Genomic DNA, 25124 nt, shown 5'->3' on the forward strand with positions numbered 1-25124 from the left:
CGCACAGATGCAACAACACGAGGCACTCGTGGATCGTGGAGCCGGTGGATTTGGCTCTACAGGAGAACTTGCAATGTTAACAGTCCCATTAACAGAACGACCAGTTGTGGAAACTACTTGGACTCGGGGAGATAGCTCCCAAACATTGCCAGCATTACTTGATACAGGTGCAGATATTACGATAATGTCTACTGCCTGTTGGCCAACTGAATGGCCACATCACCATACTTTGAGTGGAATTGAAGGCGTTGGGGGTTCAGTTTCAGTACAGCGGAGCTCTGACCCAATTCAAGTAGCCATCGAGGGCAGAGTGGCAACAGTTCATGTAACTATTATGCCCTTACCAAAAAAGGTGAATGCCTTAATTGGCCGGGATGTGCTAGACCAACTGGGACTCGTGTTAACCAATCAGCATTTTCCCCTGCGGTCGCTGTCAGATGGACTTTCCCGATCCAGCTCACATGGACAACAGACAAGCCTGTATGGATAGGGCAGTGGCCGCTAAAAGGGGAAAGTCTAATACAAGCACAGCTGTTGGTGCAAGAACAATTGCAACAAGGACACCTGCGACCTTCCACGAGCCCTTGGAACACACCCATTTTTGTCATCAAGAAAAAATCCGGCAAGTATAGACTGTTACATGACCTGCGAGCAGTTAATGCACAAATGCAGGCAATGGGGGCCCTCCAACCTGGATTGCCAAACCCTGCCATGCTTCCTGAGGGATGGCACCTGTTAATCATCGACTTGAAAGACTGCTTTTTTACAATTCCGCTGCATCCAGTGGACACTGCGCGATTTGCTTTTACCCTACCAACAATTAACAGAGAAGCCCCTTTCTTGAGATTTGAATGGACTGTTCTGCCACAGGGAATGAAAAATAGCCCCACCCTGTGCCAACTGTTTGTAGCCAATGCGTTGCAACCCATTCGTACAGCATGGCCTGAAACAGTGATTTACCACTATATGGATGACATTTTATTTGCCCAGGCCTCAGCTTTTACTAGCGAACAAGAAAATATGCTTCAACAACAATTAGGCAGACATGGACTAACCATTGCCCCTGAAAAGATCCAGCGTTCTCCTGTTTGGAAATACTTAGGATGGCAAATAACACAAGGGCATGTGAGACCACAAAAATTACAGCTTAACACACATGTGAAGACGTTACATGATGCACAGCGCCTCCTAGGCGATATTCAATGGTTACGTCCAGTTATTGGCATTTCAAACGATGACATTGATGCCTTGCGACCACTGCTACAAGGCACCGACCCAGCACGGACAGTACATCCAACCCCGCTGCAACAGCAGATTATTCAGAAAATCGGCACACAAATCGCACAACGCTGGGTTGATCGTTGTGACCCGGACATTCCAGTAGACCTTACAATTTTAAGCGGCGAAAAACAAATCCTTGGCGCACTTACACAGTGCAAAAATAAAAAGAGGGAGAACAAGGTGAAAATATTGGAATGGCTGTTCACTAGCATCCAGCCCAAAACTACAATTCAACAAAAGGTTGAAAACATAGCAGAATTGATCCAGAAGGGTCGCACCAGGATTTTACAGTTAACAAGCCAAGAGCCGGAAACCATTTACCTGCCGATGAAACGACGAAACCTCGAGTGGTATCTTCAGCATTCGCAAGCGCTGCAAATCAGCCTGCTGTCTCAAGCAGTGAAAATTAGGGTGGAGCCACTGCGATCTACCACCCTGCGTTGGGTGAGTAACCAAGATTGGATTACAATACCAAAAAGGAGTGAGCGCCCATTGCAAAACGCAGTGACAGTTTTTACAGATGCAGGACGGAAATCTCGACGCGCAGCAGCAACTTGGATGCAAGACGGCAAATGGCATCATCACATATTAGCTGCGAAAGAAGAAGATTCACTGCAAACATTGGAACTGGCAGCAGTCGTTTGGGCCTTTGTGAACTGGCACTCTACAGAGTTAAATGTAATTTCTGACTCCATGTATGTCACTGGCATAGTACAGCGTATCGAAGATGCCCGGCTCAAAGATTGCCAAAATAAACGACTTTTCGAACTATTGAGACAGCTGCAGGCTGCAATTTATCAGCGAGAATGCGCCTATGCTGTCATTCACATACGAAGCCACAAATGGTCAAAAGGCCTTGGGGAAGGCACTGAGAGAGCGGATCGTTTAGTTTCAGTAGTGGTGCCACTGAGCGAATTTGTTAAGGCCAGAGAAGCTCACAACACTTTTCATCAAAATGCCAAGGGACTCTTCCACCAATTTAAGATTACTATGGAAGAAGCAAAAGGCATTGTCAGAGCTTGTCCAAGTTGTAGCCATCATGGACCAGGCCTAGGAATTGGAGTAAATCCACGAGGGTTAGGCCCTTGTGAACTTTGGCAGATGGATGTTACCCATGTCCCTCAGTTTGGTCGATTAAAGTATGTGCATGTTACAATTGACACATACAGCAGACTTTTGTGGGCCACGGCTCAAACAGGAGAAAAGGCCACCCACGTCATACGGCATTTGACAAGTTGTTTCGCAGTTATGGGAGTGCCGCAGCAGATCAAGACCGACAATGGGCCCGCATATATCGGTGAAAAAATGCGACAATTCTGTCAACAGTGGGGGGTCAAGCATGTAACAGGCATTCCCCATTCACCAACGGGACAAGCCATTGTTGAGCGAGCAAATCAGACTCTAAAACGATATTTAGACAAATTTAATGATGTTCGAGATGTTAGTGAAAGGCTAGCTAAAACATTGTTTGTGTTAAACTATTTGTGTATTTTTTCAGACCAGGATTCTCCTCCTGCACAAGTGCATGGCCGAGCTCCCGCTTCAGAGCATAAGGAACCCATGATGGTCATGTATCGCGACCCGTGCTCAGGCCTGTGGCGAGGCCCGGCAGAAGTGAAATATATAGGGCGTGGTTACATGTGTGTGCTTACATCCACAGGTACACAGTGGGTCCCTGCGAAGTGGACCAAAGCTGTTCCTCGTGCTGCTAGCGATCAAGGCTCTAATATCGGGCTCAGCCACGACCCTCATAACGAAGGTTGAAGAAAGACAGAACCTGTGGGTGACTTGGGCCAGTGCAACGCATAACCCAGAATTTTGCCTCAGTTTGCAATCAGCTACTGCACCATTTAAAACATGTTTAGTCGGTGTGCCTTTGTTCAGTTTTGAGGCGTTTAGCAATTATAGCACCTATCTTAAATGTTCTATAGTGAAAAGCACCTCTTGGTGTGCTGCAAACCTAATCAATCAGTTAAATACTACCTTGCCTTGGGACCCAGAGGAGTTACATCTCTTGGGGTCCATGAAAATTGGTAATACCTCCAGCAATTGGACCCAAACATGCATTTGGTTTGGAAATAGACAACAAAACCTAACCTTAAGTTATCCTAACAAAGGCTGGACAAATGTCAGCCCGATAAATATAGCAGATTATTCATAGAATGTTAAAGGCGGCTATTGCGGAAGTAACAACACTGCTAATCAAAGTTTGGGTGCTTTGGGAGCTGAAATAAAGAAATCGCCAATTGCGATTTGGAACAACGGAACGCCAAAAGCGTTACCCCCATCTGTATTCCTAATATGTGGAGATAGAGCATGGCAAGGAGTCCCTCATAACATCTTTGGAGGGCCATGTTATTTAGGAGAACTAACTCTTTTAGCACCCAACCAGCGCATGTGGCTTAGCGTAGTCGCCGAGCCAAAATGCCAACAGCGCTCTCTGTCTCACCAACTAAATTCACGGTGCAAAGATGATGTTGAATTATGGTCAGTAACAGCTAAAGTATTCACCTCCCTGTTTACCCCCGGAATAGCTGCTGCAAGAGCCCTCAGGCAAATTGAAAAACTTGCATGTTGGACAGTTAAACAAGCAAATGTTACTACTAATATCCTTTCCCAATTGCTGCTGGACCAAAAGAGTTTGCGACATGCCGTGCTTCAAAATCGAGCTGCTACTGATTTCTTATTGTTAGCTCAAGGCCATGGTTGTAAAGACTTTGAGGGGATGTGCTGCTTTAATTTGTCAGATCATAGCAATTCCATCCATAAGCAATTAGAGTGGTTGAAAAAGCATACCTCCACAATTACAGTTGATGTCAATCCCTTAGACAAATGGTTATCATCCCTGTTTGGAGGTCTGTCACCATGGTTGATACCCTTGCTTAAAGAAGGTCTACGTTGGTTAGTGATACTTATATTAATAGTTATTGCAGTGAAAATTACTTATAAGTGTGTTGTTAAGCAAATTAATCAAACAACTGACGGAATCTTGCTCGCCCAAAAGAGAAAAGGGGGAATTGTTACACAATGGCTTAAAGATCACAGACATGATTTATTAGAAGGATTGTGCGAGCAAGATCACTGTTAGGCTAAGTAGCACTTAGACCATAAGTTGTAAAGTTATATTGAACAGTTTAAATTACTTGTTAAGTACTTTTGATTAAGCATAGATTCTATTAAAGTTAAGTAATAGGGGATTTAAATTCTATTAAGTTGTAAGTTCTGTTAAAGTTAAGATTCTGTTAAGTAATATTAAGTGATGTCAATTTTAAATTCTGTTAAGTTTTAAATCTTGTTAGAGTTAAGTTGTTAAGGTAATATCAATTTTAAATTCCATTATAGTTAAGTCCTAATTGTTAGTTCAAAATAAGATTTATTAAGATTAAGTTTTATTCATTTTCGGTGATATTAATTTTAAGTTTCAAATTTGTTAGTTTATATTATTATTCACAAAAGCTTTGCAGTTTTATCTTTTTAGTTAAAGTTAAGTAATAATATCTACTATTTTCAAATATTTCATCTCACCTTATATAGCTATGTACAAAAGTGGTAACATGTTAAGATACTCTCCTTATTGATATTAATCAAAACTTGTTTATAAGATGTTCTAAGAAAACCCTTCCACTTAGCGCCTAAGCTCTGGCCAAGCTTTGGTTCTAACTGGCTGGGAAACATGCCATGAGTCTCAAAGTGTTTTGCACCAAAATGTGATCAAATAATTTTCATTTACCAAATTGAGTTTATAAAAGTTAAACCTTCTTCCAGGTTAACTTAGGGTCCTTACCCGGGAGAGGTTCTCTAAGTTTTACCTGTGAAGTGAATGTTTTCAGTAATGATAATTCCTAGACCATGGCAACATATCTGAATAATTAATGAAATTTCCTTAGGTAAATTTATAGCAATTCTAATAATAACAATTACTTATAGCAAAGCAAATTAATCTGATAACAGACAACGTCTGTTCTCACAAGCAAAACGGGGGAACTGTTGGAAAACGCAGTTTTCCAGCAAAACTCATGCTAACTAAATAAGCCTGAGCAAGGCTTTAACATGGTCAGGCCTCAGTAAAATTCCAACAAGCTGCAGTGGTTTGTTTGCCTGAGAATGTTCTGTGGGAAGAATGTCATGAGAAAGATTAGGAGTCAGAAGTGTTATGAGAAAAGAATAAGGGAGTTAACAGGAGGATCCCTGAATGTGTGAGAAGCAGACTGCAGGTGTGTGTATCTATAATTAGAAATGTCTGTAACAGTATATAAGTCTCTCGTTTGGTGAAATAAAATGGAGCTTACTTTATATCTCATATTGAGAGTGCTGTGAGTTCCCTCTCGTCGCATCTCGTTACAGCTGTTAATGTAAATTCTAGTTTGCCAGCCTACCGCGATGACTCCTGGTGCGGTTACGTGTCCAAAAACATTTCTAAAGCAACCAACCACCCTTTGCAGCTACCCCTAGGATATTTCCTTATTTGCAGGGACTGTGCATGGGCTGGCGTCCCCTCAAAAATCAGGGGAGGGCCCTGTTCGATAGGGCGATTAACCCTCCTAACACCGAACATGTCAATGATTCTCAACGTTAACAGGCAGCATCCCCGAGGGAAAAGAATCGTGCATAAGTTTCAGGCTGACTGCAACAATAACATTGAGTTTTGGAACAATGGAGAGATAATTGCATCCTCCATTTTTGCACTTGGAGTCACATCGGCGAAGGCCCTAGCCACATTAAGAAAGTTAGGGTGCTGGCTAGCAAAACAAACCAATGCCACATTAGCAGCTATTAGCAGTTTGTTGACTGATGTTGACTCTGTTAGACATGCTTCCCTACGAAACAGAGCAGCTATAGATTTCTTGTTAATGCAGGGGCATGGATGTGAGGAGTTTGAGGGTATGTGCTGCATGAATTTCTCAGATCATTCAAAATCGATACACAAGCAGATAAAAGAGTTGCAGTCCCTCACCCACCAGTTAACTATAACCGGGCTGGGTATTGATGGGTGGCTCAGTGGCTGGGGTATTACTGGCTGGCTAAAGGACCTCTGTAAGTTAGCATTTATGTTGGTGTTGTTCCTTTTGGTAGGTGGGATTTTGCTGTGCTGTGCCCTACAATGCTGTAACCTGGTTATTTGCCGAGCGTTGGGCTTATTTGAAAAGGAAGGGAGAGATGTTGGGGTCTGGCCTGTCTTAACAGCTGGTCTGCCTTAACAGACCTATGAAGGTCTTTGGAGATAGATAGGAGGAAGTATTTTGCTGATGCTGCAAGAAAGCAAGATAGATAAGAGGAAGTATTTTGCTGATGCTGCAAGAAAGCAAGCAGCTGGCCAGAAAAAAACGGATCTTGCCCAAAAGTAGAAGATGACTTGTTGGCCAAAGAAAACAGGAAATATTGCCCAAAGTAGGGAATTCCTTGCTGGCCAAGGAATATAGGAAATATTGCCCAAATTAGTAATCTGCATATACCAATCATATAGTGCATGCTTAGTTTAGTTTATCACCTATAACCAATTGTATAATCTCATGGCGCATGTACAAACCATATGTAGAAGTTCCGTGTCATGTGTACGGAAGGTAAAAAGGTTTAAAAGAAGCACTGCTGAAGAATAAAGTTGTACGACTTTCTGCATCACATTGGTGTTATGTCTTACCCGTCTTGCATGGATTTATTAAACCCTGACAGATCCCAGATGGACAAGTCTCCCTAGAAGGTAAGCCAAAATATAACAAAAAAGATAGAAAGTTAATTAAAAGTGAGAAAGGAACATACAACCGAGAGGGATGGGCTATTACAGCAGAGGGAAGAATAGTAATCCCTTCTCATTTATTGTGGTCATTAATTAGGGAAGAACATCAGAAAACACACTGGGGAGTAGATGCTCTATATAAATATTTAAATGATAAAATTATTGCCAGGAAATTACAAGATACCATCAAACAGGTAACCCGGCAGTGTGATCTTTGCCTCCAGACTAAACCCAAAATTACCCACAAATTAAAACTTGGTCAAATTGGGAGGGGCCATGGGCTTGGACAGCAGTGGCAAATTGATTTCACAGAACTTCCAAGAAAAGGGGGGTATCAATACTTGTTGGTATTAACAGATACCTTTTCAGGGTGGCCAGAAGCCTTCCCCACCAGAACTGCTAAGGCCCGGGAAGTAACTAAAGTATTGCTACAAGAAATAATACCACGCTTCAGAGTTCCAGCCACAATATCCTCAGACAGAGGACCCCACTTTATTGCAAAGGTGGTGCAGCAAATAAGCTGCCAATTAGGCATAAAATGGAAACCCCACACCCCGTACCACCCTCAATCAAGTGGCCAAGTAGAAAAAATGAACCATCTAATCAAGCAACAGATTGTGAGGCTAGGGCAAGAAGCCAATTTACCCTGGCCCCAATCTCTCCCACTTGCATTGCTACGAATTCAGACCAAACCCAGAACTAAAGAACAGTTAAGCCCCTTTGAAATACTCTATAGAAGACCATACGGAATACAAAAAGGAATATCTACCCAAATTGGGGAAGAAATAATGACCACCTATATGGTGGCTTTAAGCAAGCAACTCAAAAGGATTGAGAAACATGGCCGGAACCCGAAGCCAAGGTTTAGATCGGCCTGTACATGATATTCAACCTGGGGATTATGTATATGTTAAGTCTCTTGCAGAAAAAACTCTGGAGCCACAGTGGGAAGGACCATTTCAGGTACTCCTCACCACTTTCACCACAATTAAAATCAAGGAGCAGAATGCTGGGATTCATCATACCCGAGTGAAGAAAGCCCATAATTCCCTATAGAAAGTCACGCAAGTTCAACCAGGAAAATTATTTTTCTCATGATCATAATTATAATCCAGGGATGGGAGAGTACTTCTAGCCAGGACAATACTGAGTGGCCTTGGTCCCAAGCCTTTAGGCGGTTTACAGCATCCATGAGGAAATATTCTGACATAAAAGGTTTAAATCTATTAACTGTAGTTATGCATGAAAATCAAGTGTATGCAAGGCAATAATGGGAAAAACAAACATTGTGGCAACTTCAGGGGACTGTAGGAGAAGTAATTAAAATAAGTTGTCGCATGATTAATGAAACTACCTATGAAAAAGCAACCCAAATAAGTGTCTCAGGTACCCCTACTGAAAAGCATGTAGAAGTTTGTACCAGTTCAAAAGAATCAGACTGTTGGTACACCTATACATTAGTACAAACTGTTGAGGTGGTTTGTCTTTAGGCCAAGGACACGAATGAGCTCTTGTGCAAATTTAAAATAAAGGCTATAGCTGGACCTGTTACAACCTATGCCAGCACTCAAGCTTAAAACCCAAACCACACCACCTAAACTTGAACCCAAAATTTATGAAACTGGCCCATATGTAATAAGGAACATGGGTCAACAACAGTTGTTTAACCCAGAGTGGTCTCTTAAATGTGTTAAACTGTTAATGCAAATCAATGTTTCTGAAATCCAACCAACATGTTCTCCTTTCCTACAAACATCCTTCAAAGGCTGGACAACCTGGCTGCAGAAACAAGTGCCCTCCAGGAGCAGAATACAGAGAGATTTAACTGGAGTGTTGGGGACTGGATTTAGAGTTCTAAATGGAATTGACTCAGAAATATTAATGAATAAATTGGCCACTGTAACTGGCGACTTAGTAAAATTAAGACAGCATCTACAGTCTTCTCTATTAGCATTAAGAAATGAACAGTGGCAAGTTTCAAAAGTATTACCGAAATGGGAAGAAATTGAAGAGCAAGACCATGAATTAATAATAAATGCACTTGGTATAGCCCAAGACAATGTATCCCTGGCCCTTAGTTGTATACAAGGCCAACTATAGATGCAGTCAGCAGCTGCCTTAATTATAAGAGAATGTAGTGAAGGCACTTTCCCCATTGAAATTCGCAAGGTTATTTGGGACAATGCCACTGACCTAGAAAAGAAGTTTCAATCTTAGTGGACCCTAGTAAACTTCACCTATGACCCTATTGCTATTATGGCCACAGCCTTTGTGCTCACTATACGTAATGCCACCGTCCACGTTATATATCCCATTATTGCACTAGAACTAAACCATGAAAAAACAGTGCTCTATCCCTCTGAACATAGGGTATGGGCCCAGATAGTAGACAAGTGGCAGACTGTGAATTTGGAATCCTGTATTACACAAGAACAACAGGGGTTTATCTGTGAAAGCAATGCAATTAATGCCCAGGACATATGCCTTGATACAGAGCAAGGCATCTGCCACTTCAAAATCCATCCAAATGCTAATCAAAGAACTGTGCTTGTGTATATTGGTCAAGGTTGTGTGTGCTTAAGGACTGTTTGTGCTTTTGTAGAAATAGATAATGATAATATAACCATAAATGTTAAAAATCATTCTAATTTTTGTATCTGTAATTTTGTTAAGATCGCTGGGTGTGACTTTTTGTATTTAGCCCCAGTTGTATCCTACCAATTGATAGAATCTAATTACACTATGTACCACAAATTATTGCCCACACCTATTAGAATGAATCTTACATTAGTAAAACAGTTAGTAAAACATAAAGACCTAATTGAAATTTTAAAAGAAGTTCAAGAAAATTGAAAGAAAACTTTAATTACTATTCATCATGACACAGAAAAAATAAGCAGAATCTTACAAAGAGCAAGACAAGATGCAAGTCATCACTGGTGGGATGTGCTCTTTGGGTCACCTACTGCAACTGGTATTCTAAATTCGTTATGTCACCCTATCATTGTTCTTTTAATATTAGTTAGCATCAGGTTTATTTTATCCTTTATATTATGTGTCTGGAATTGGAGAATGTTACAACGAGTAGCAATTTTGACTTCTCTGTCAAACACACATGGTAAGGCATTGAGAAACACCTTTCGCAAAAATTTGATAGAAGAAAAATTTATGTACTAGTAAAAGAATTTATTAATTTTACAGAAAAGGGGTGACTTATACAAGGGAATCAAAAGTTAAGAGATAACTTGTCAGAAACTGCTCACCACACAATATATCTACTGATTTAGCATTCATTGTGTTTGCCAAACAAGGACTGCGATACTCTGGAACTTCCATGCTGGCAAAAAAACCAAATTTGTTGTTCTGGCCTTTGGATGGAGAGGAGGTGTCTTGGAGTGATGTTATGATATAATCCTGTATTCCCCATCGTTAGCGTGTATGCTCAGAAATGTGGTCCTGTGGTTTTAACTGCACTGAGCAGCAGAGAGAAGCGCGGGTTGTTTTGAAAACTTTTTCCCCAAGCCTCGCTGCGGGGGAGCGAGGAGGAGGAGAAGGAGGACTTTCTGGAGACTGCGGCTGCGACGGCTGTCGAAGTTGCTAGCTCTGTTCCTGTGGGGTTTTTTTTCCCACCATTTTTTCGTTTGGACCCTTTTTTTCCCGATTTGCTTTGTAACCCGGAAAACCCAAGGAGCCCCGGAGGACGGCAGAGCTCCAGGAAGCTACTGGAGCAACTCCGCCTAGCCCCCCGGGGGGGGCCCTGGAGAGGAGAAACTACGTCTGAGGAAAAGGACACTAAAGTTCACCAGCTGTTTAATCAAGTTTAATCACTCCTTTTCCCCTGTTTTCCCCTTCCCCTGTGCCTCGCAGGACACTCTGCTTGGTTTTGTTAAATAAATAGTTTTTTCTTCACTTCCATCTAAGAAATTCTGTTGTAGGTGGGGGAGGGGGTGTCAGAGCCCTTGGCTCTTGGAGGAGGCGTTTGTTTGGAGCGCTCCCCACCTAGAAAATTTTATCATTAATCCAGGACAATATTTGGTGCCCAACTTATTGGGGCTTGACTACTTGTTCTACACCTTTTGTGGGGTTAGAGAAAGTGAAGAAAAAACCCTAATAATTACATTCTGGTTTTAAATGCTTTGTATTGAATTACAGCTATCAGTAGTCACTATGCTGTTTGATGGGAGGTTGTTTGATGTAATACTGTCTGTTTGGTACATAGGTTTGTTTCCCTACCAACAGGTAGGGGCAATCTTGTCCCTAATGTATAATTTTCACCAATCAGAGACACGACTCCAGCTTGTTATAGTAATGTGTGTGATACTGACGATCTGTAAGAAGGTATGAGAAACAGTTAAAGATGTACATGCTCTGTTACTTTCCTCCTCTAGTTTTAGTAACCTGTTCTGGAGTTTTGTTAGTAATATTACCCAACCTGCTAGAGAAGTAGAGGGTGAAGCTTCTTGGCTCCTCACCCATCTCTTTCCCTTTAAATCTGGTATATCATCTTTTGAGAATATTCAGTTTCTCCTGGATGTTAAAGAGACCATTACCTTGGTAGTACAGGTGCTTTACCTGGTAGGTTCCATGTATATGATGTTCAACTTTACCAGAATGAGGGCTGAGAAGTCCAGAGGGGCTGAGCAGGAGCAAGCACCTAACCCAGATGTGAGGAAATTTGAATGGTGTGGAGTATGGGAGGACATAGGTAAAACTTTAAAGAAATTCTCTGACCCAATAGACTGGGAATTTCCCCCTGGACAAATTCTGAGACCAGCTGAGGTGGGGAAGTATCTGAAAGAGAAGTGCAGAGGCAACTGCAGTGCAATATATTGGGCCCCGGCATATGCTTATCGTACACTGTCGGATATTATAGTACAGGAAGTAAAGGAGCCTAAGCCAGTGGCAGTTGCTCCTGTTACGAGAAGCAGGAAAACCCAAGTCAAGACTGATCGCCCAGATGACGGTGGGGAGGGATCCTCAAGGTCAGCAACTGAGACAGAAGTCATTGTTGAATCCATGACTGTGAGAGACCTTCACAGCCTAAGAAAAGATTATGTCCAACGAGATGATGAATCTGTAATTAGTTGGTTAGTCTTTGGGATGCCACAGGCAATGTTGCACTTCTAGATCCTACTGAGGCAAGGCATTTAGGGACTGTGTCTCGTGACCCAGATATCAACCAAACTATACGAGATGGGCCTGACTGCTGCAGCCTCTGGAGACGAGCTATCAGAGCTGCAAGGGGAAGATACCTACATCCCGACAATCTCTATTCGCAACAAACCCAGTGGAGAACCATAGAACAAGGGATTCAATGCTTGAGAGAAATGGCGGTGGTAGAGATTGTCTTCCCAGAGGACATAGCAAACCCAGCCCCGCTTATGGACCCAGCTGGGGTAGAATGTACACCTGTGATGTGGCGGAAACTCCTAAAGCTTGGGCCATCAGTGTATACTTCTGCTTTAGCAATGATGAAGTGAGATGATGGGCATGAGACCGTGCGTGATATGACAAGGAAACTCTGAGCGTATGCAGATGTCGTGCATAGCCCAATGAATGCAAAAATCTCAGCTGTGGAAACAAGTCACAAGACTTGACCCTGGTGAAAGCTGAGGTGAGCCTGACTGGAAAAGAGTGGAAAGAACATTCCATTGTGACTGGCCCAGAGGCTCCATGAATTTTGGGTATAGACTTCCTCCGAAATGGATATTTCAAAGACCCAAAGGGACTCAAGTGGGCTTTTGGAATAGCTGCTGTGGAGACAGAGGGCATTAAGCAATTGAACACCTTGCCTGGACTGTCAGAGAACCCATCTGCAGTAGGACTCCTGAAAGGGGAAGAGCATCAAGTACCGATTGCAACCTCGATTGTGCACCGCCGACAGTACCGAACAACTCGTGATGCCGTGATTCCCATTCACAAACTAATCCATGCACTGGAGAGCCAAGGGGTGGTCAGCAGGACCCATTCATCCTTTAACAGCCCCATCTGGCCTGTGCGCAAATCTGAAGGAGAATGGAGATTGACTGTGGACTATTGTGCCTTGAATGAGGTAACTCCACCATTGAGTGCTGCTGTGCCAGACAGGCTGGAGCTCCAGTATGAGCTAGAGTCCACAGCAGCGAAGTGGTATGCCACTATTGACATTGCTAATGCATTTTTCTCCATTCCTCTGGCAGCAGAGTGCAGACCTCAGTTTGCTTTCACCTGGAGGGGCGTGCAGTACAGATGGAACCGATTGCCCCAGGGGTGGAAACACAGTCCCACCATTTGTCACAGACTGATCCAGGCTGCATTGGAAAAGGGTGGGGCTCCAGAACATTTGCAGTACATTGACGACATCATTGTGTGGGGGGACACAGCAGAAGAAGTATTTGAGAAAGGAAAGAAAATCATCCAGATTCTCCTGGAAGCCGGTTTCGCCATCAAAAATGAGCAAAATCAAGGGGCCTGCCAACGAGATCCAGTTCCTGGAAGTGAAGTGGCAAGATGGACGGCGTCAGATTCCCACTGAGGTTATCAATAAAATCACTGCAATGTCCCCACCAACCAACAAGAAGGAGATGCAAGCTTTCCTGGCAGGTATAGGCTTTTGGAGAATGCACATTCCTGAGTATAGCCAAATTGTGAGCCCTCTTTACCTGGTTACCCGTAAGAAAAATGATTTCCACTGGGGCCCTGAACAGCAGCAAGCTTTCACCCAGATCAAACAGGAGATTGCTCATGCAGTAGCCCTTGGCCCAGTCAGGACAGGACCAGAAGTAAAGAATGTGCTGTACTCTGCAGCTGGGAGCCATGGTCTGTCCTGGAGCCTTTGGCAGAAGGTGCCTGGTGAGACTCGAGGCTGACCACTGGGATTCTGGAGCCGAAGTTACAGAGGGTCTGAAGCCAACTACACCCCAACAGAAAAAGAAATCTTAGCAGCATTCGAAGGAGTCCAAGCTGCCTCAGAGGTAATTGGCACAGAAGCACAACTCCTCCTGGCGCCTCGACAACAGGTGCTGGGGTGGATGTTTAAAGCAGAGGTTCCCTCTACTCACCATGCCACCAATGGCACATGGAGCAAATGGATTGCCCTTATCACACAGCGCGCCCGTATGGGAAATCTGAATCGCCCTAGGATTTTGGAAATAATTACAAATTGGCCTGAAGGTGAAGATTTTAGTCTGATTGAGGAAGAGGAACTGGAACAGGTGACTCGTGCAGAGGAAGCTCCACCATGCAACCAACTGCCAGCAGACGAAACACGCTATGCTCTTTTCACTGATGGTTCCTGTCGTCTTGTAGGGACAAAACGAAAATGGAAAGCAGCTGTGTGGAGCCCCACACGACGGGTTGCAGAAGCTAAGGAAGAAGAGGGTAGATCGAGTCAATTCGCTGAGCTCAAAGCCATTCAGTTAGCCCTGGACATTGCTGAAAGACAGAAATGGCCAAAGCTCTACCTCTATACCGATTCATGGATGGTAGCCAATGCTCTATGGGGTTGGCTGGAAAAGTGGAAGAAGGCTGGTTGGCAGCTTAGGGTAAAACAAATTTGGGTAGCTGCAGAATGGAAAGACATCACTAGCTGGGCAGAGAAACTACCTGTGAAGGTCCACCATTTAGACGCCCATGTCCCCAAGAGCCAAGCCAATGAAGAGCACCAAAACAATGAACAGGTAGATCAGGCTGCAAAGATAAACATGTCCCAAGTAGTGTTGAATTGGCAGCACAAGGGAGACTTGTTCCTAGCTCGATGGGCCCATGATGCCTCAGGCCATCAAGGCAGAGATGCCACCTATAAGTGGGCATGAGACCAGGTCTCCAAAGACCACCAGGACATACAGAGCATGCATGGTGCACATGCTAATGATATTAATGACTTCCGTGAAATGATTTGTATAACCACTCCTATCCTGGGGAATGCAATGAATATTCATGAATTTTACCTATAACACTGTGTCTTTGGGGGTACTGAGGTGTGTGTTTGGTGGAAACAATTCCCCCACACCCGGTGCATCGAATACAGCAAATACCCACTTCTCTGACTTGCTCTCTGAAGTGTCTCTGGGCTTGATTGGGGCGAATCAGAAAACAAGTAGAAAAAAAAAGTCCAAAAGAAGAACCAGTCCCAGGCAGTGAGCCGAAGCAAGCAAATTAGCGAGCAGCAGCTGGAAGCAGGACCCAGGAATGGCCCTGCTTCCCCCCCCCCCCCCCCCGCTCTTAAGGCCGAGAAACCTGCGGGAGGGTTTCAAAACAACCCATGCTGGCAGAGCTACAGGAATCCATTTCTGGGAATAAAGCAGATGATAGGGGTTACAGGATTATCATAACGTCATCCCAAGACACTACTGCTGGGCAGCACTGTCCCTCTGACATTCCTTCCCCCATCAAAGGGATGAGAGTGGACAAGATCCTGGGAGGGGACACAACCAGGCCAGCTAACCCAAATGAACCAAAGGGATGTTCCATACCGTATGACGTGAGCTCAGATATATAAGCTAAGGGAGAGAGAAGGAAGGCGGAGCATTCATGAGTTTTCAATGTTTGCCTTCCTGAGTGACTGTTACGCGTGCTGAAGCCCTGCTTCCAGGGAAGTGCCTGAACATTGCTGCTAATGGGAAGTAGAGATTGACCTTTTGCCATGGTTTGACCCTGGCAAAATGTCAGGGACCAACAAAATCTGCTCTCTCTGCTCTCCCCTACCACATCTGGGCAGAGGAGAGGGAAAAAAATTGTTAACACACACACACAAAGGGCTCATGAGTTGGGATAAGGAACTGGGAGAAGACACACTGAGGGCAAAACAGGCTGAAAAATTAAAGTTGCAAAGGGATTTATTGCTAACCCAACAGTCAGAGGAAGATAATGAGAAGTAAAATAAGCTCTTAAGACACTGTTTCTCCGCTCACCCCCCTCCCTCCTTCCCACCAGCAGCACAGAGGGACAGAGCATGGGGGTTTGGTCAGTCCATCACCGAGATCATCTTCTGCTGCTCAGGAAGAGGAGTCCTCTATGTTGCTATGGGTCCCTCCCATGGGAGATAGTCCTCTGTGAACTTCATTGGCATGGATCCAAATCTCACAAGCAGCAGCCCACCCAAATCTGCTGTAACATGAGTCCCTCCCATGGGCAGACAGTTCTCCCAAAACTGCTATGACATGGGCCCCTCAACTACGGGGTACAGACCTCCGAGGCCAGGCTTTTCCATCTCAGGAGCAAGGCCTTTCCACTGAGACTCCCACTGGATCACAGCTTCCTCCAGGTATCCACCTGCTCTGGCATAGGCACCTCCCCACAGACTGTGGATGGATCTCTGCACCCCCTGTGGACTCCATGGCATGTCCATCATCTTCAGAGCTATTGATGTCTGATGATTTTTTGTCCTTTCTTTTTATACCCTTTTATACATTTTTATACCCTTTCCCTTTCCTTGTACCCTTCAAAAACACTCCTTGTACCTTAGCCCTACATGTTTATAACTCTTGTAGTCTGATATTTAGCTTAGTTTGGGGGTTCTCCAGGGAGGAAGAGGAAACATCCCTGCTATCTCAAAACTAGAGGCTCCAACCTTGGATGGAGCCTCCTCTCTGGAACATGTTTTTGTAAATTATGCTGTAGTCTCACTTGGGGAGGGTAATTAGAATAGGGGGACAATTACTTAATTTTTTAAGTTTCTTACTGGGGGATTTTAAGTAGACATGCTAATTTGTGAGGTCCATAACATTGTATACATGTTGTACATGGGTGTGCTGCTTGGCGCTTTTCCACCTTTGATGAGTTGTGCACCTAGGATCCTATTAAAACCAAGGTAATACCTTTTTTCCCTATACTGCTGTGTCTGCCTCATATTTTTTCAGCTTTTAAGGCATCACTATCAGACCTCTTTTTTCCCTTTAGCTTTTGCGTGCGCAATTCTCTGCTTATTCCATTTATTTTACTGTAATAAAACTGCTTTATCTCACCCTGCTGGCTGTTCTCCATCTTACTCTCTCCCCTGTCCCAAAGGGAAAGGGAGTGGTAGAGCGACTTAGTGGGCACCCGGTACCCAGCCAGGGTCAACCTGCTGCAACTGAGCACGATGTCATGTGGTCTGGAATATCCCTTTGTTCAGTTTGGGTCACCTGTCCTGACTTTCTCCTCCCAGCCTCCCATGCACCCCCAACTTCCTTGCCAGCATGGCAGTACAAAAAGCATAAAAGGCCTTGATTCTGTGTAAGCCCTGCTCAACAATAACAAAAAGATTATCAACCCTGTGTTCAGCACAAATCCAAAACACAGCCCCATCCCAGCCACTGGGAAGAAAATGAACTCTACCCCAACCAAAACCAGCACAAAGATATTTTTACAAAGAGGGAATCAAACAGTTGTTTAGGTTGTCTACTTTGGGAAAAATAAAAGATACCAGCTTATTCTGGATATACAGAAGATACAGGATGTATTGTCAAAAACTTCAGCAGGCAAATTAAACATTCAGGGACATTGTTGGATTGCATTCAGTGGAGAATTTTAAGACTAAACATCTGTCAGGGAGGAACCAGAGAAACATGATTTTCTGTTACTGCATCAAGATTAAATGGTTCCTTGAGATACTGTTCCGATATCCACTTTTTGAAGCTGGAGATCACTCCAGCCATAAATATCAGATATTTAGTTTCAAGAACATAGCAAAGTTTTAATCCAGGCAATTCCTATTTGAAACTAAACACACAACAATACATATTTATCTCTCTGACTTACAAGCTTGCACCAACCTTTATTTACCCCATATAATGACATTTCATATCTTCCAGATTTATATCAAGACTGACTTTTTTGGAGTTTCTCTTCTTTAATTATACAAGAGCATAGTTTGAGTTTTTAAGCTGCTAGACTGTGGTTATTAATAGCCACCCTTCAATAATTAGCCTAAAAACACCCAACATATTTATCTTTACTTCTTTTTAAAAATTGCATTCCATCAGTATTTTAATTTCTTTGATGTGATCCATATGATTTGCTTCACAGTAACCTTAGTTACACTGGATCACTCCAGCTTACTGCAGTTGGTAACCTACTACTCATCATCTCACTTTAACAGGTAAGGTGTGAAGTCATCTTTTTTACCTGCTTTATAAAAACAAGCAAACAAACACAAAAACATAAACCTCACTAAAGAGATGTATCCCAAACTTAAAAGCATTTTTTCTTAAAGTGAGATTTTTTTTTAAAGCTTAGAAAACAGGTTTTCTTGCTTATTTGGTGTTATGTTTTTCTACCACTGCAAAGAAGATTAAGAAGCTCTTTTGAATATAATTCACCATGACAGTATGAGCCTAAACATACAGGCATTTAGAGGAAAGAGCTGTAAGGAATATAGACTCTCCTGTGACGAGCACAGACCTTTCCCGTGAGAATTTTTCTCTTTTCTTCCTGTGTTTTATAAACAAAGATAAAGTTTGGATGTTATTAAAACACTCTCTGGAGATATGGGCGGTTCATGCCTGGCCAATCGGCTTGGGGGGAGGTTTTGAACTGGTCCAATCTGGGTGATCTTTGAAAATCTATATAAGTTGGAATTAATTAATAAAATGACACACATTCTTTGCCACATTGAAGAACTTGACTCTTTTCTCTACTAGCGGTTCAACAGCGACACTCTCCCATTCAACTCAGTCAGGGCTCTATAAGCTCTTGGGAAGCCACAATACACAGTAATTTTGTTTCTAAATTTACTGTTCTCTGCTGCCAGGCATACAGCACTATTTCTTCTCACATCTCTGCTATATTGCATATTCACTGCACAGATTCTTCTGATTACCCTTATGTCCTAGGTAGAGGGATAAGGGGTACAGTTTTAGCGCTGTTTATTCCACACCACCCACTTCATTGGAGGGGGAGCAGTTTTTGGCAAGGACTGCCAAGGCATCGGAATCAGAATTTTTTTTCTTGCCCCGGTTGTGGAAGGTAGTGGTTTTGTCCCCTTTAAGAAATGCAGGCAGAAGTGGAGGGGTCCTCTTTCTTTCGTTGGGCTCACTCGGGAGAGGGAGTTGCCCTGGAAGTCCCCAGCCGCCACCTGACATCGTCACCACCAGGGAGAACCCTGCTGGGTGATGTGGAGTGAGCAGCTCAGCAGCATAACTCCTTTTGGACAAAATAGCTTTTCAGGTTTTGCTTTGCCCCTATTTTCCATTGTTTTCTGGCTGGGGGAGGGCATTAAACTGTGGAAACTCATTTGCCACATTGTTTCCTTTGTTCTCTTGAGCCGCTGGTCTAGTGCGCGAGTCCCCCACCATCTTGCCATTGTTCCCAGGGGGCCACATGGTGCAGAATGTGGGAACATCTGCCATCTTGTCTTTGTCTGGGGAAACTACATGGAGACAGCAGCTTAGGATCAGCCACTATCTTGGTTTTGTCCTAGTGGGCCAGGTGACATCTTTTGGTGGTGAATATCCTTTTTGTGGGTAAACCAATCTTTTGTACAATCATCATGTTCATTATAATTTTTTCAGTAAATTGTGACTCCAACTTATAATCTCTCCTAGTTTTTTCCTCCACTATTGAAAGGGGGTGGTTTGAGTGAGCTTAATTTTCCTGCTGAGTTTTAAAACCAGTACACTCTACTCTCAAACAAAAGTATTTTGGTTCAAATTCTCACTGTATTTCCCTTCCCCTCCTTTTCCCAACACATGCAGATGGACAACAGGGGAAGCCCATCCACCTCTCTCCTACGCTCAAGAATATGCTCTTTCTTGAAGATGTACTGACAGATGCTTCTTGGTTAACTCTTTCCAGAGTCCTAACAGCACAAGAACTGTTAGCAGAACTGCCACCTTGGAATTCCAGAGGGCAGACTTCAGCCTGTTTAGGACACTGATTGACAGAGCCCCTTGGGAGGTGGTCCTGAAAAACAAATGAGTCCAGGACATTCTTCAAGAAGAAAATCTCAAAGGCACAGGAACAGGCTGTCCCCATGAGCCAAAAAGACAAGCTAGCAGGGAAGAAGAATGGCCTGGCTGAACAGAGAGATTTAGCTGGAACTTGGGAAAAAAAAGAAAGTTTATGACCTTTGGAAGAAGGGGCAGGCAGCTCAGGAGGACTACAAGGACATCATGAGGTTGTGCAGGGAGAAAATTAGAAGGGCCAAAGCCCAACTAGAACTTAATCTGGCTACTGCCATAAAAGACAATAGAAATGTTTCTATAAATACACTGGCAACAAAAGAAGGGCCAAGGAAAATCTCCTTTATTGGATGTGGGAGAAACATAGCAACAAAGGATAAGGAAAAGGCTGAGGTACCTAATGTCTTCTTTGCCTCGGTCTTTAATAGTAAGACCAGTTGGTCTGTGGGTACCCAGCCCCCTGAGCTGGAAGACAGGGATGGGGAGCAGAATGAAAACCCCATAATCCAAGGGGAAATGGTCACCGACCTGCTACACCACTTAGACACACATAGGTCTATGGGGCCAGATGAGATCCACCCAAGGGTACTGAGGGAGCTGACAGTGGTTCACCAAGCCACTTGCAACCATTTACCACCAGTTCTGGCTAACCAGGAGGCCCCAGTTAACTGAAGGTTAGCAAATGTGATGCCCATCTAGAAGAAAGGCTGGAAGAAGGATCTGCGGATCTACAGGCCTGACAGCCTGAAGTCAGTGCCAGCAAGGGTTGCAGAGCAGATCATCTTGAGTGCCATCATGCAGCACATATAGGACAACCAAAGGATCAAGCCCAGCCAGCATGGGTTTAGGAAAAGCAAGTCCTGCTTGAATAACTTGATGTCCTTCCATGACAAGGTGACTGTTAGAAGGAATGGAGCTTAATGCTGCTTGCGTCCCATCTTATGTACCCCTGCCCAGGTGTTCCTTCAAAGATACTCTGGTTAGCAAGGTAACAAAAATTAATTTACTCTTTGTGTTTCAGCCATGAGTTTGTGGTTATTCTGCCTGTGTTGACTCAAACATTTGGCATGGTCAGCAGGATCCAGGAACAACCATGCCATGGCTAGAAAAAAAGTTAGAGACTGGGGAGGCCGTGATGGTGACATTCCAGGATGACGCTGGGACCCCCTGGCTGCTTTCCTAGCTACAATGGCTCTGCCCAAAAGCATGGCCTGAAATAGATGATAGTTACCCTCCAGACAATTGAGACAGTGGTACCACTCATTCGCAACACCCCTGACAATGCAGTATGGTCCTGTACTCTGACTTCTCCCCTTATTTTACATCCTCTTTTAATCATATTCTTGACTTCTTGTATTTCAGGTATGTTTGATGATTTCCTGTGCCTTATATAGGGGGATAGCATTGGAACTGTTATTGGTGTTACAAACCCAACATTGAATCAAAGTTTGATCTGAAAAAGTGCAAGCCACAGCTCTTCAATATGTGAGCAACTACCCCATGTCAAGTTACCAAGCCTGGAGCAATATTGGCTAAAGAAGTTGGAGCAACGGCATATGTATCACTGGGAGGAGATGACACTCCTTTTTTCCTTCCTTTTCACAGGTTGGCTCATCATGCTTTGTAGGCTTGTACTATGAGCACATACCTTGGATACATTTCTGCAAGATCAGTATGTAAATACTCATGTGTGGTTAGTTTTTATGGTAATTAACTTATTACTCTTTCCAAGAAGCAAATAAAGAGCACCTGGTGTGTGCCCTTGTGCAAGGTTTAAATTGGAGATCCAAGGCAATCATTTGCTTAAATTTGGAAGTAACTGCTGTACGCTGAGGAACCTTACAATATCGATTACTGATGAACTACCTCCCTCTTCAACATCATAAATGCTGTTCCAAATTTGAAGACATGTGCTTCTTTAACATAACTGCTGAATCAGCTATTATGTATGATGACATTCAACATCTTCAGGACTTAATACATTGAATAACACAAACTATCCATGGTGCCTGGCTAGTTGAGTGATCTAGGAGGGGCAGGATGCTTAACTCAAAGCATTATATGTATATTCCTTTTTCTATACGCTTTATGAAGTGCCTATGTAAATTCCCTATCCCACATTTCCAGCTGCAGCAGCAGTAAGTAAAGTTCCGGTTCATGACTACCCGAGGAACCTGATTGAACATAAGTCCATGGGACCTGATGAGATGAAACACTCCTAAAGGAATTGGCTGATGTAGTTGTCAAGCCATTCTACATGATATTCTAAAAATCATGGCAGTCAAGTGAAGTCCCAGGTGACTGGAAAAAAAGAAACATTGTACCCATCTTTATAAAGGGTAGAATTAAGACCCTGGAAGCTACTGGCCTGTCAGCCTCGCCTCTATGCCTGGGAAGATCATGGAACAGATCCTCCTAGAAGCTCTGCTAAGGCACATGGAGGACAAGGAGGTGATTCAGGACAATCAGCACAGCTTCACCAAGGGCAAGTCCTGTCTGACCAACTTTGTGGCCTTCTACAGTGGAGTAACAACATCAGTGGAAAAGGAAAGGGCTACAGATGTCCTTTATCTGGACTTCTGTAAAGCTTTTGACATGGTCCCCCACAACCTTCTCTCTAAATTGGAGAGAGGATTTGATGGGTGGACTGTTCAGTGGATAAGGAATTGGTTGGATGGTTGCATCCAGAGGGTAGTAGTCAACAGCTCAGAGTCCCGATGGACATTGGTGATAAGTGGTGTCCCTCAAGGGGTCTGTATTGGGACCAGTGCTATTCAATGTCTTCATTCATGATATAGACAAAGGGATCAAGTGCACCATCAACAAGTTTGCAGATGACACCAAGATGAGGGGTGTAGTTGACATTCCTGAAGGATGGGATGCAATCCAGAGGGATCTGGACAAGCTCATGTAGTGGGCCCATGGGAATCTCATGAGATTTAACAAGACCAAGTACGAGATGCTGCACCTGGGCTGGGGCAACCCCCAGTATGAATACAGGGTTGGGGATGAAGGGATCGAGGGCAGCCCTGCTAAGAAGGACTTGGGGGTGCTGGTGGATGAGAGGCTGGACATGAGCTGTTAACGTGCACTGGCAGCCCAGAATGCCAATTGTATCCTGGGCTGTACCAAAAGCAATGTGGGCAGCAGGGCAAGGGAGGGGATTCTGCCCCTCTACTCCGCTATCAGGAGACCACACCTGATGTACTGCATCCAGCTACGGGGTCCGCAGCTCAGGAAGTACATAGACATGTTGGAGTGAGGCCAGAGGAGGGCCATGAAGATGATTAGAGGGATGTAGCACCTCTCCTGTGAAAAAAGGCTGAGAGAATTTGGTCTGGAGAAGAGGCAGCTCTGGGGAGACCTAATTGCAGCCTTTTGATTTAGGGGGGGCTAGAATGAACTAATTTGGGGGAACTAGAAGCTGGATAATAATAATTTTTTGAACTGATTTAGAAGGCCAGAGATTGGATAATGATTTACTAAGATATGCTTGCTGAAGACACTGTATCATTCGCTTAATGATTTTGTGCCTACCTAGTAACAGGGAGGATACAGAGAAGAAAGCCAAATAATTGAGAAAAATTACTGAGTGTGACCGAACATCCTGCTCTCGGACCCCAGAATCCATACAAGTTAGTTCTAAGGCTTGGACTTGGACCAAGAACCAAGGGAGCATGCGCAAGGGAACAGAGTGAAGAGTTTATCCTGAGGAAGACTACTTTGTCCTTCATTTATCTTTGGGACCCTCACCCACAATTATTCTGTGACACTGAGCTTGCGCGAACATATTTAAATGAACTTTGAACTCATTATAATACGAGATGGGGATAGGTAATGAATATGTATAGGAGTATTGTGTAACATTATGCATATGTAAACTGTAACCTAATATAAACCTAGTGAAGTGCTGCAGACAGAGTGCATGCTTTTGGAGGGGCTACCCCCCCCATGCACCCCAGCTGCAATAAATGCATACCTACTTCATAATTTTCTGAGTTGTGGAGTCAATCCGTACCTCATTTTGGCGACCCAGATGGGACAAGGTTTGCCTGGCTGCAGGATCGACTGAGGGGCTGACATCCTAAGGCACGCCCTGGGATTTTCCTGGAGGAGTTCCACTCCTTGGCCACTGTCGGGGGTTGAGTACATTAGAATTTCTTCCCATTCCTGTTACTAAGCAACAAATAGTTGGGTGTTTTAGAGCCATCAAGTCTTTTGTAAAAGACAAAAGCTGGGCTTGGGCAGGGCAGGTGAAGGGAAGAGCCGGCCCTTGGAACGCGGGCTCGTGGTTCGGACACGGAGAGGAGAGTCTCTTGGCTTTTCAGCTGCCATCAGAGGAAATCCAACTGTGCCCTGTTTTTCTCTTCTCCTGGCTGGGTGAGCTTTTGATTCAACCTTTTTTCCCACTGGGAAGGGCATGTTTCCCCGGGCTGTGTTTCCTCACAGCTGCTGCCGGGAAGCCCGGCTGCCTCTGCCGCCTGCCCCCGCCCTCTGCCGCACGAGACCGCGGCGTCTGCTGTGACTGCAGAAATCCTTGCTACCTCGCTGGCTAGCCGGGAGAGACAGCCAGCTCCTACCCCCTGCCGCCCTGCTTTCTCGCTGCTCCGAGCTGCTTTCGCTGCCCTCCGTGCTTCTCAGCCTGTCTGCCATTAACAGCTGCCTGGGGCTGACCTGACCCTGCGCCACAGCGCCACCTGCAGCCGCTCGGGAGTCATGGCACCTGCCCTGCCCGGCTGGGAGCTCAACAGCGCCCCTGCTGCTTGCGACTGTGATTACACCACACGGGAAAAGGCTCGGCAGCTCACAAGTCATCTGCTATTGGTTTTCTGGTTCTAGTTGTGGTTGCTATTATTGTTATTGCTTGTTTATAGATACTATTAAAGAACTGATATTCCTTTTTTCCCATACCTTTGCCTGAAAGCCCTTGATTTACAAAAATTAAATAATTCGGAGGGAGGGAAAAAAATCACATTGTCTGTCCTAAGGGAGAGTTCAACCTCTCTTGGCAGACACCTGTCTTTCAAGCCAAGACAGCCACTCACTGTGGGGGCAAACAACGACCATCTGACACGGAGGAGAAACGGTATGTTGTTTTGGGTATAGGGAAGCCTGTAAGTTGTATACGTGTGGCTAGGGCTGCTGATAAGTTGCAGAGAGACGTCTCTTTGTGCAGCGTTGCCCCTGAGTGGGTTGAGCTTGCAAGCGATTGGCTAGGGGAACCGGGAACCGGCGAGGTAATTCGCCGT

The 25124-nt window shown here is 44.2% G+C and overlaps 1 pseudogene; it reads left to right on the forward strand.

Annotated features, from left to right (window-relative positions):
• The first annotated feature begins 2529 nt into the window (after positions 1-2529).
• LOC146425272 (uncharacterized) lies at positions 2530-4369 on the forward strand (annotated as a pseudogene).
• The last annotated feature ends 20755 nt before the right edge of the window (positions 4370-25124 follow it).

Source organism: Lichenostomus cassidix, chromosome W, assembly GCF_008360975.1.
Source record: "Lichenostomus cassidix isolate B80296 chromosome W, HeHo_3.0, whole genome shotgun sequence".
In the NCBI taxonomy this organism is placed as follows: domain Eukaryota; kingdom Metazoa; phylum Chordata; class Aves; order Passeriformes; family Meliphagidae; genus Lichenostomus; species Lichenostomus cassidix.